At 41.4% G+C, this 11,979-nt stretch overlaps 1 pseudogene across 1 annotated transcript; it reads right to left on the reverse strand.

The window, feature by feature from the left end:
• Positions 1–8,548: 8,548 nt before the first annotated feature.
• LOC308430692 (H/ACA ribonucleoprotein complex subunit 3-like) lies at positions 8,549–8,721 on the reverse strand (annotated as a pseudogene). The gene has a single exon. The product of its transcript is annotated as an H/ACA ribonucleoprotein complex subunit 3-like (transcript).
• Between the last annotated feature and the right edge of the window lie 3,258 nt (positions 8,722–11,979).

Consider the following 11,979-nt stretch of genomic DNA (forward strand, 5'->3'; position numbering starts at 1 on the left):
AATAGTTTGTTGCCCCCCCTTTTTGCAATTCCCCACGTTGCTAATGTGAGTTTGGTTTTAAAAGATTGCCTTTGGATTCCCCATCTTCTGTTTAAATCATTTGGTGTTTCTTCAACTTATCTTTCCCAGGGAGAGACTGTGGCCTTGCTCCAAACTACACTGCACATCATCCTCTAAGTTCCCCCTTTTGTTTTGGTTCCTCTAACTGGAGCCATCTTTCTCCAGACTGCTGTGTGTGCAGCCTGCTGGAAAGAAAAGAGAAGCAGGTTCCTGCTGTTCCAGTCATGGGGCGAGGACTCAGAATCCTCTTGGAGAAGCAGCTGGTGAAAAATGACAGGCCACCCTGGAGTTCCCAGTTCCACCCTAGAGGGACACAAAGGGCTCTGGAAAATGGTGCATCTGGTTTCTTGGGGGCCTGATACTTTACTCTGTTGTCCCAGTGACTCACGTGATTTTCCAGGCCTTTAAACTGGGTCAATAGCTTTGTTTGTCCCTGTGACTCCGCTGGGAGGCCACTCTGGGAAAAGTGGCTGAATGGGGTTGTTTGGCCAGGTGATTCTACTGGCTTTTAGCCTCAGGGATTATTATTGATATTCATGCCAGGAGTAAGGAGAATTAAACACTGCATCTGGTTAAATCAAAAAATGTGTGTCCCCAATTAAGTGTTAATTAAACATGCTGCTACCTGATGGCCCTCCACATAACCAAACAGAGGACTTGAGAAAGCCCTACATTAAGATGTCCACTCTTTGCAAATAAAAAAAAATTGGCAAAATGGACGGGGGCTGGGTGGTATGGGATGGCTCAGTCAGTCAAATGCTTGCTGCTCAAGCCCAAGGAGTTCATTAAGTTCAGGCCACATTAAAAAGCTGGGTCGGGGGCTGGAGAGATGACTCAGTGGTTAAGAGCACCAACTGCTCTCCCAGAGGTCCTGAGTTCAATTCCCAGCAGCCACATGATGGCTCACGACCATCTGTAATGGGATCTGATGCCCTCCTCTGGTGCTGGTATGTCTGAAGACAGCTACATGTACTCATATACATAAAATAAATAAATAAATATTAAAAAAAAAACTGGGCCGGGCAGCACACAACTGCAATCCCAGTGCTGGGGACACAGAGGTACAATGATCCTGGAGGTTTGATAGACAACTAGTCTAGCTGGATCAGGGTTCAGTAAAAGACTCCATCTCAAAAATTAAGATGGAGAGAAACAGAGGAAGGGACCCATTGTTGACCCCTGTCCTTGAGTGTCACTCAGCCTACCATGGCTGGTATATTAGTCAGGGTTCTCTAGAATCACAGAACTTATGGTAGTCTCTATATAGTAAGGGAATTAGTTGGTGATTTACAGTCGGTAGTCCAGCTCCCCAACAATGGTCAACAGCAACTGTGAATGGAAATCCAAGGATCTAGCAGTTGTTCAGTACTCCTACAAGGCAAGCAGGTGAAGAGAGAAAGCCTTCCTTCTTCCAATGTACTTATGCAGGTCTCCAACAGAAGGTGTGTCCCAAATTAAAGGTGTGTACCACCACACTTGGATCTGGGACTTGCTTTGTCCCAGATGACCTTGAACTCAGAGATCTCCTTGCTTTAGTGTCCTGGGATTCATAGTCTCTTTGCCTCAAGATCTCCATGCCAAGATCCAGGTCAGAAACTTGTATCTCCCAGCCTCAAGATCAGGATCACAGGTGAGACTTCCAATTCTGGATTGTGGTTCATTCCAGATATAGTCAAGTTGACACCAGGAATAGCCACTACACCTGGATTCTTGTATGACTCTTGGAACTGCAGAAACAAACCCAGCAAGCTTGTGTTACTGGTCTACTCACGGACACTCCCGTCTTTGAGTGGGATCTGGCAATGTCTTCATTGATTGAGTAGAAGCCTGGATCAGTGTTCCTCAACTTTGAGAAGTCAGGGACCCAAGAACACATTTGAAAACTTGAAGAACTTGAATTTCACATGTTAGAATTACAACCTTCACATAGCAACATTCTTCTTAGTGGACAGGAAGGAAAAACCAATCAGATGTCCATCAGCAGATGCATGATTAGCAGTGAGAGCCAATGGGAAAATCACTCATCCATTTAAAAAAAAAAAAAAAGAACCAGGGGAGTGGAGTTAGAGACAGCTCAGCAGCCAAGAATGTATGCTGCTCCTGCAAAGGAATCAGGTTGGTTCCCACTATCCACATCGGATAGCTCACAACTGCCTGTAACTCCAGCTTTGGGGTATCTGACACCCTCTCCTGATATCCACAGTCACCTGCATATATGTAATATATACACGCATAGCAAACTAGATGAAAGAAATAATGACATTATAATATGGGTGTATCTTGAAACTGTTTTAAATGAAGGAAGCCAGACATAGCTTATCATGAGATTCCAATTATATGGAATGTTCAGAGCAATCTAACTCAAAGGGATAGAAAGTAGACTATGGATTTCCAGGGGCTGGAGAGGAAACTGGACAGATTGCTAATGGATATGAGAAGGTTTTCGGTGATGGGGTTGGAGGTGAAAAGGTTCTGTAATTATACGGTGGTGAGGATTGCACAAGCTCATGACAATACTAAACATAGGATACTCAAAGGATGACTTTTATAACATGTGAATTACATCTCATTAAAAAATCACTTGTAATTTTAGTTGGTCCCTGTTTTGAGAATTACTTCCTTGGAAGGGGTTTCACAAACAACATCTACCTGTCCCTTCTCATAAAATGGCAATGGAAAAATCAAAGTTCAATTCTACCAAAGTTTATTTTGGGTAAACCAATGAATTTTGGGACCTCATTTATAGAGCCTCGGTGAGGGGCAACTGACAGGGATATGGTGACCCCTGAGCAGCTGAAGTCTTTACTGAGCATAGATAATGGCTTCCTCACAGCCTGGCAGGTAGAAGCCCTTCCACTAAAATTTCCCAGTCCTCTGAGACTCCAGCCATATGCAACTGAACAGAATGGCAGACAAATAGCTGGGAGGTGTGGTCAAAATCTCAGGTGAGAATATAGCACCCTCTCCACCTCCTCCTCATGTGAAGGAACGAGAATAGTCAATAAGCCTGAACGTGATGGCTACTTGCAAGCAGGCACAGTTGATCTAATGAGGTTGGCAGCTGTGTTTTCTGTATGTCTGAGCCCTACAACAATCTGAGTAGGTGGGCATGTTTTCTGGTTTGGTTTTCTGATAGACTCTCATTCATTCCAGGCTGGTTTCAAATTCAATCTGTAGCCAGAGATGACACTGAACTGATAATCCTGCTTCCCCCTGCCTAGTACAGGAGTTATAGGCTGCACTACCATGCTCAGTTTATGCAGTACTGGGAAGGGAAACAAGGTTCTATGCATGCTAGCTAGGCAAGCACTCCACCAATTGGGCTCCATCTCCATCCGGATGCCTTAGTTACTTTGAAGCAGTACAATCTTATTTTAAGATCCACTTATGAATGGGGTGGTGGTATATCTCAGTGGTAACACATGTGCTTAATATCATACACAAAGTCCTGTGTTCAAGTCCTCCATGTTACACATACACACACATATGAGGTGGCTAGCCAGGTTATCCAGAAGACATTTATGTTAGCTGTACATGGCCATAGAGGAAACCTGAAATCACAAATGCCTGCAGATAACTTCTAGACCCAAGAACCCATCTCTGGAACACTAAGGAGTCTGTGGATCCCAGTCTGAGAAACACTGGCTCAGGGTGTGTTGGCTTTGCTCCATGTGAGTAATAAGGGAGGGCCTTTTCCTAAAGTGCTTTCTAAAAACAAAGCCTGGCCAAAGACAACTTCGGATCATGAGTCCTTTGGCAAAGCCTGGGGAATGTAAGCATAAAATCTGCACTCTGGGTTCCAGGCTGAGCATGTGATCTGTAAGACTAGAAATACAGGAGTTCATCATGAGATAAACATGGAGGGTGGACCTAGTTCATTTAATATGGGAGCTCTTCTGAGGAAGGCCTCCTTCCAGAGCCTCGGTTAGGTCAAGTGTTAACCACTCTGACATAGACATGATCTTCTGAAGGGTCCCTGCTTATAGAATTAAGACTGTGGCTGCTAAGTTTAAACATAAGAAGAGAATCTAGAGTAGTAATTCTAAACCTGTGGCTCGAGACCCCCTGGAGGGTCAGACCACATTTTTACAGGGGTCACCAAAGACTATCAGAAAACACCGGTATTAACATTAGGATTCATAACAGCAGCAAAATTATAAAATAGCAGCAAAATAATTTTTGATTGAGGCTTACTACAACCTGAGGAACTGGATTACAGGGTCACAGCACTAGGCTCAGCGGTTAAGAGTGCTTGCTGCTCTTTTAGAGGACTAGAGTTTAGTTCCCAACATCATATCAGGCAGCTCAAAACCTCCTATAAGGGTTCTGATGCCCTCCTCTGGGACCTGAGGGCACTACACTCAACACACACACACACACACACACACACACACACACACACACACACTATACATATATGAAATAAATCTTGAAAAGCAAAACAAAAGATAAAGGCCAATGACTTTCCTATATGGTCTGTTTGAACATGGCAAAAGTCATGCCATGCAGGTATGGGTCATAGTGGATCATTATTTAACTAAAAGGCAATTCTCTCTATTCTGTGATTTTTTTTTTTTTTTTGTCTTCTCATGTAGAACAAAGGTGAGAAACTATTCTGTTTCTTGGGGTAGCTAGCTGCTCAGTCAGTTCAACTCATCAAAGTTAAAAATATATACTTTTATGTACATAGCTGTTTTACACACATGCATATCTGTGCACCACCCACACTGAGTGTCCACAGAGGATGTCAGTTACCCTGGACTGGAATTACAGTTGAGAACTGCCATGTAGATGTTGGAAATGGAACTTATGTCCTCTGCGAGAGCAGTCTGTGCTCTTACTCCAGAGCCAATTCTCCAACTCCCTATTCATCAAACTTTTACCAAGCACCCAGTATTTATGTATTATTAGGCACAGAGCCAGTTTTCAGGGAGAGTGCTCTGACCTCTTCCCTTGGGGAGCTTCAACCTATAAGGAAATACTATTGTATTTATCTAATTTTAATGTTTTTAATGTGTATATCTGTGTGTATATGCCTTTTATGTGCAGATAGGTGTGTATGTTTGTGTGTGTGTTTGTGTGTGTGTACATGTCACACATGTGTAGGTGCCTGTGAAGTTCAAAACATGGCATTATATCTCTAGAGATGAACATGGCAGCTATGAATCACTTGATGCAGGTACAAGGAACTGAGCCTCTGATGTAATGCAAGAACTGCAAGCGCTTCCCATGGATTACTATCTCCAGCTTTTCTGTGTTTATTGTACAGAAAAGAGGTGCAGTGTTGAACTGTATTTATAAACTATAGAATACTGTGAGATATAATAAACAATTGATGTGTCTGTCTTACACTTATCTAATATGGCTCAGTGGTCGGTCTGATTCTGGCTCTGGGTAATTCTCTAACAACAGTCCATTTGGAATCTTGGGATATATAGCAGTCGGCAGAGTGCTTGCCTTTTTTAAAAAAAAGACTTATTTATTTTGCTTATAAGAGTACACAATAGCTGACTTCATGCACAGGAGAAGAAGGCATCGGATTGCATCACAGATGGCTGTGAGCTACTATATGGTTTCTGGGAATTCAACTCAGAACTTCTGGAACAGAAGTCGATGCTCTTAACACTGAGCCATCTCTCCAGCTCCCCAGAGTGTTTGTCTAGTGAGCAAGAAGCCCTGAGTTCCATACCTAGCACCATGTAAACTGACCATGGTTTAGCATATTCTTGTAATCCCAGCACTCGGGATAGAGGAAGGGGATTTACAAAAGTACAGAGTCACATTTAGCTAGTGTGAGACCACGTGGCATACAAAATACCGCAGCACACCAAGAAGTACATAACTACTTTAGTCAAATTAAACATCAGGGTGGTTAGTGTTTACCAGGATAGTAACTGAATCTTTTATTTTCCAGAAATGCACTTCATGTTGTGACCACTAGGTGTCTCATTATTTTACAGTAAAATGGAAAAGCATGGTGCTTTCATCAGGGTTGCTAGCCACCTGCCATGAATACATTTGACTCAGATAAAATCTTAGTTCCATTCTAGCAAACATGGGTGCTAGTGGATGCTTCTCATTTTAGACACAGATGTCATTGTGGATCATTTCTCCTTTTCACATCCCACGCACCTACAAACTGTTCTCTGAAGAAATGGAAGGAAGAAGACTGTATCAGTGGTTTTCTAATATCCAAATGCTAAGACCTTGATGAGAATGGCGGTACATCACTCCTTGTGCCCTAAGATGGGGTTTATCTGTGGTCTGTATATAAGCTGACACCACTAAGCCACACTATGCTGTCTCTCCGCACCTAGGCACAAGGGCCACTCAGAGGAGTCTCTTTCACAAGTCTTTTCTTTCACCGTGAACTTCGGGTTTACAAATGAAACAAATGTATGTACATTTTCACCAGTGTCACATGTGACTTTTGTTTAGATGGTCTGTGGAAGAATCCTTTGCCTATAAGGGACAGGCAGATTCTAGAACAGGGAAGAAACTGGATATTTTCTCAAACAGATTGTATCATGAAGGGCCCATCTCTAGCTAGGAAGGTATCTTAGTTGGTAAGGTCCTGGATTCAATTATATAATCTATAAGCCCAGAACTAGTTCAACCTTTTTTTTGGGGGGGGGCTACAGTCCAAGGCAAGCCTGGGCCACATGATGTCCTGCATCAACAAAACAAAGTAATAAAAAGTTGCAGTAGGGACTCAGTGGGTAATGGCACTTGTCACCAAGTCTAATGACCTGAGTTCAATCCCCAAGAAAAGAGAACCAGTTACAGTAAATTGTCCCTGACCTTGCAACATGGCACGAAGCACATTTTTTTTCAAGCCTGTTTTATCAGGTTTTCATGCTCTGCTAATCAAAGTGTGACTGATGGGACCTTGTCTCAAAAAAATAAATGTCGTGGAAAAGAGACTCAAGAAGAAACCAGTCATTAACCTCTGATGTCTACATTGTGTTTACATGGACAAGTGTACCCCACACATGTGCACACATGCAGATACCATTTACACACATATCACAAAGAGTCTTTGATGATATACAGAAATGCTTGTAATAAAACATAAATTGATAAAACCCAACAAACTGTACAGTATTAACTGCAACTCTGTGGGCACTCATATGTAAAATGGGTGATTCCTGCAAATTCTAACTGACGATAAGATTGCATTGCTTCTTTATAACTTGCCATGTTTTTCTTCTTTCCACTTTAAACATATGGTATTTTGTAATAAGAGGATAGAAACCATTCAGAGAAGGATGGTTTATCTCATTAAAGTGGTTCTGGTCAAGGTAAAATGTGGTGTGTGTGTGTGTGTGTGTGTGTGTGTGTGCTTGATTGCAGGGTGCATTGTGTGGGGATTGTGCCACTGAGTTTGGAGGTCAGGGAACAACTTTCAGGAGTCAGCTCTCTCTGTCTACCTTTTAATGTGGATTCTGGTGACTGGAGCTGGGTCTCCAAACTTGCATGACAAGCACTTTTACAATGATCCATCTTGCCAATCCTGGTCAATATAAAATATTAATAAAGGACACATCAATTATTAAAATAACTGAAAACCAATGACATAAAAGACAAGCCTTGACCTCTGTGTATTTTCTATCCTGACAAAAATAGAAAAACAAAAATTGCTCAATTTCTACCTAATGTCAAATATTCATATATTTTAGATGACTTTGATTCTTGACTACAAGTAAATGACAGGTTATATCAACTCAGCATTATCTGGGTGTCTTTTTTGGTTTTTATTTTGACTGGGTCTTATTTCATAGCCATGATTAGCTTGGAACTCATTATGTAGACTGTTTTGTAAACTCACATGCTGTGCTTCAGCCTCCCCAGTACTGGAATTAAAGCTGTGTGCCACTAGGCTTGGCAGCTGGACTCATCCTACTTTGTAATTTTAGGAAATCCAAAGCTTTTCTTTCACTTATAAGTTATTCCTTGAATAGAAATAATATTCTCTGTTTTAGAATTTTTGTGAAAAGTTTTAATTTTTTTTATGTATATAGATGCTTTGCCTGTATAATATTTGTGCAGCACATGTGTTCCCAAGTGCCCACAGAGACCAGAAGAAGGCATCAAATCCTCTGGAACAGGAGTTACAGGCAGTTGTGAGCTGCCAGGTGGCTGCTGGAAATCCTGCTCTACAAGAGTAGCTAGAGCTCTAACTGCTGAGCATCTCTCCAGCCCCATCTGCTTTAGACTCTAGAACTTAAGCAGTATCATTTACTTGCTTGCTCATTTTCTTTTTTCTTTTTTTAAAGTCATTGTACCGTTAATAACCTGGCAGTAAATCAAAACAACAAAATGTTCCTTTACAAGTGATGCCCATCACTAGTGACTCATTCAGGTAGTGTGAGATGGGATTCCAAACAGCATGGGAGGGCTTCAAGGTTCACGGACTGACGAGTTTGGTTGCTGGTAGTCGGCCGGGGAACGAGTAGCACAAAAGATCAACGAACCCTCAGAGGACAGGTCATGGTTGCTGGATCATGAGCACCTGGAAGTGTTTCTTGATGGCGATTCGGTATCTTGAGTATTTGTCAACTGAGCAGGATGGGCAGAGCAAGTCTGTTGTCCCATGGGATCAAATTTCTTTAGCATATAGACGTGATCGCCCTGCTCTTTGAGGTAATACTGGAGAAACATGACTGCCCCTCAGCAGAAAGATGCCAGTATGTTTCGCTATGTAGACCAAGCTGTCCAAGAACTTGAGATTGCCTTGCTTCAGCCTCTTGATTACAGGAATGTGCCACCATGCCTACAAAGACCCTCCTTCTAGTGTTTTGTGTTGCTATGTGTTAAACATATGTTCACATATGCTATACAAGAGCTCTATCATTGCCTCCATCCTCAGCCCTTATTTATTTCTTATTACATTTTAAATTTAATAAGCTAAGTAATACACAAACACATTCTTCTTTTAAAGATTTAGACAGGTGCTAGAGAGATGGCTTAGCAGTTCAGAGCACTTTCTGCTCTTCCAGGGGGCCACAGTTCACTACACACATGTTGGGTAGCTCACAACCTTCTGTAACTCCGGCTCCAGAAAATCTAATGCCCTCCTCTGGCCTGCACATACACACATGGCATACATTTACATATACACATATATGTGAATTAAAATAATGTTTAAATATTCAGACAATATAGAAAATAAAAAGGCCTCCCTTTGCCGAGTATTCAGCTGGTTTCCTTAAACTAATAAAAGGTGTCATTGGCTTATATTTGCATATTACTTGCATATATAGTTATGAATATAAAAATATAGTTTTACTTTTCACTTTTACATTGTGCTATATTGCCCACATGGTTCTGCAACTTATTTTTCTCTCTTGTTGAAACTCTACTACATTTCAATGATTAAGGTTTGCAATGATTTGCATATTGTAATTTCTCCAATCTCCCCTGTCCATGACAGCTACTGTGTAAAGGTTGTTCTTGCCTCTGTACCTACATGCATGAGCATCTTTTTTGAAGGAGGTATTGGGATTTTGCTTTTAAAAGTATCTGCACTGGGACTGGAGAGGTGGCCCAGCAGGTAAGAGCATGTTTTTCTGTTGCAGAGAACTCAAGTTCAGTTCCCAGAACCCACATGGGCAGCTCACATCTGGCTGTAACTCCAGCTTTGGAAGGTCCTGGTCACTTTTCTAGCCTCAGTGACCACTGCATGCACACGGTGCACACACACATAAGCACACATATAAAATATATATAAATATGGTTTTTTTAAGAGTATCTGCCTTTAAAATTCTACAAAATAGATTTTAAATTTGTCAAGTTTGTTGGCAGGTGTGCACTGCTAGTACTTTTATTTTTATTTATTTTTGTAATTATTCTGTGTATGGTGTGCATGTTTATATGTCAGTGGGCGTGCCTGTCAGCCTTCCCTAAAGTATTGGCATTTATATTTCCATTACAAAAAGAAAAAATGACTGAGCTTCACTTATAATCAGGAAAGCAAAATTGAAAAACAATAAGAAATGGACTTTACCCATTGAGTTCACATATTTCCAAAGATTGATCATTCAAAATGTGGAGGGAGAGCCAGATATTTGGCTGAAAGGTTCTTTATACAACCATTATCTACTCATTAGGGAGTTTCCTGTTCATAGTAATTATGTTAGATGGTGGTAACAAAGGACATTGCTGTTGCCGGATTATTGAGTTATGTGGACGGCATCCATGCTCAGCCATTGTCATGCACAAATGCACAGAGTGATTTGATTTTATACTCACTAAGGATATCTTCCTTTCTCCAATTTTAAAAGATATTCTATGTATCATTTCTCGTGTGTATATGTGTATGTGCAGACACATGCATGCCACAGTATGTGCAGAAGTTAGAGGACAACTTTCAGGGAGTCAGTTCTCCACTTCCACCCTTTTGAGGCAGGGATCTCTCTTGCTTCTACCGCAGTACTGCATAGCCCAGACTAGCTTGTGGTAAGCTTTTGGGTGATTCTCCTATTTCTACTTCTTTCATCATAGGAATTTACAGGCTCACACTACTGCAGCCAACTCTTACCCACTAAGACATTTTGCTGACCTTCCAGTTTCTTTTACTTTATTTATATTTGTATGAGTGTGGTGTGCATGTGTGCATGTGTGCATGTGTGTGTAGCTGTAGTTTTTTCCATTGATCTCCACTTCAGTGACAGTGAGAGGTGCTATTTCAGTTGAGGAAATTGTGGCTTAGAGAAGTCAGGTGACTTCCCAAGATCACACAGCTACTTAGATGTGTGATTCCAGTTTGCAGTAGTTTTCTACTTCCATAAATGCTTTTAAAACACAGGCCAGTGAATGTCCTTCCTGCCTTTTCCACAGACTTCAGGCCATTTCATGAGGAACCACCAGAGGCAGCATGCTACAGTGGGAATAAGCTGGCTGGGAGGCTGAAGACTGACTCAGTCTTCTTCCAGTTCTGTGACTTTAGTAAAAATTGTAATGACTACCACTGGTTGGTGCTGGAAGCAAGAATGGTACTGGAAATCTGACCTACTACATCAATTTGAACCAAACTAGATCTCATTCACTGCTCCATATTGCAATGATGTGAGCTATAAAGGAAAAGCTGAAGACCAAAACTATTCCCTTATTTTTTCCTCCACTCATTTTGCTTTTTTATGTTAATTAATTACATGTATGTATATGCATTGTGTATGTGTGCGTGTGTGTGTGTGTGTGTGTGTGTGTGTGTGTGCATACTACAGTGCACATGTAGAGACCAGAAGACATCTTCCAGGAGTCAGTTCTCTTCTTCTGCCATGGGGATCTCTGGTCTCCAGCCTTGGCAATGTGCCTCCTGAACAATCTTACTACTCTTCTCTTAGCTTTTAAAAAGATGATATTTTTATTATTTTTAATTATGTGTATGTATGTGGGGGGAGTATGTTCATATGAGTAAAGGTGGCCAGAGGCCAATGGTATCAGATCCCCTAGAGCTGGAGTTACAGGTAATTGTGAGCCACCTGACATGAGTATTGAGAATTTAATTAATATTCTCTAGAAGAACAGCTTATACTCTGAACTTCTGAACTAACCCTTCAGCTCCTTTCTTTTCTCTACTTCTTAAAATAGGACTTCCTATTATCCAGGCTGGCCTCAAACTCACTATGCAACCAATGGTGACTTTAAACTCCAAATTCTCCTGGAATTCTAGGCATTCACTAAATATGGTAGGTTTGTATAGTTCTATGAACTCGGGGCTTTACGAATGCTAGGCAAGCATTCTGCCAACAGAACTACATCCTAACCCTCTTTTCTTTTCTTACTTTTCTTTGTTTCTTCCTCCCTCACTCCCTCTCTTCCTCCTTCCATCCTTCTGGCCCTTCCTTCCTCCCTTTCTCCTTCCTGTGCATTGCTAGGTAAAGTCCTTACTAGGAACTAGGGAAATCTCCAGGGAAC

Source organism: Micromys minutus (assembly GCF_963924665.1).
Source record: "Micromys minutus genome assembly, chromosome: 16".
In the NCBI taxonomy this organism is placed as follows: Eukaryota; Metazoa; Chordata; class Mammalia; order Rodentia; family Muridae; genus Micromys; species Micromys minutus.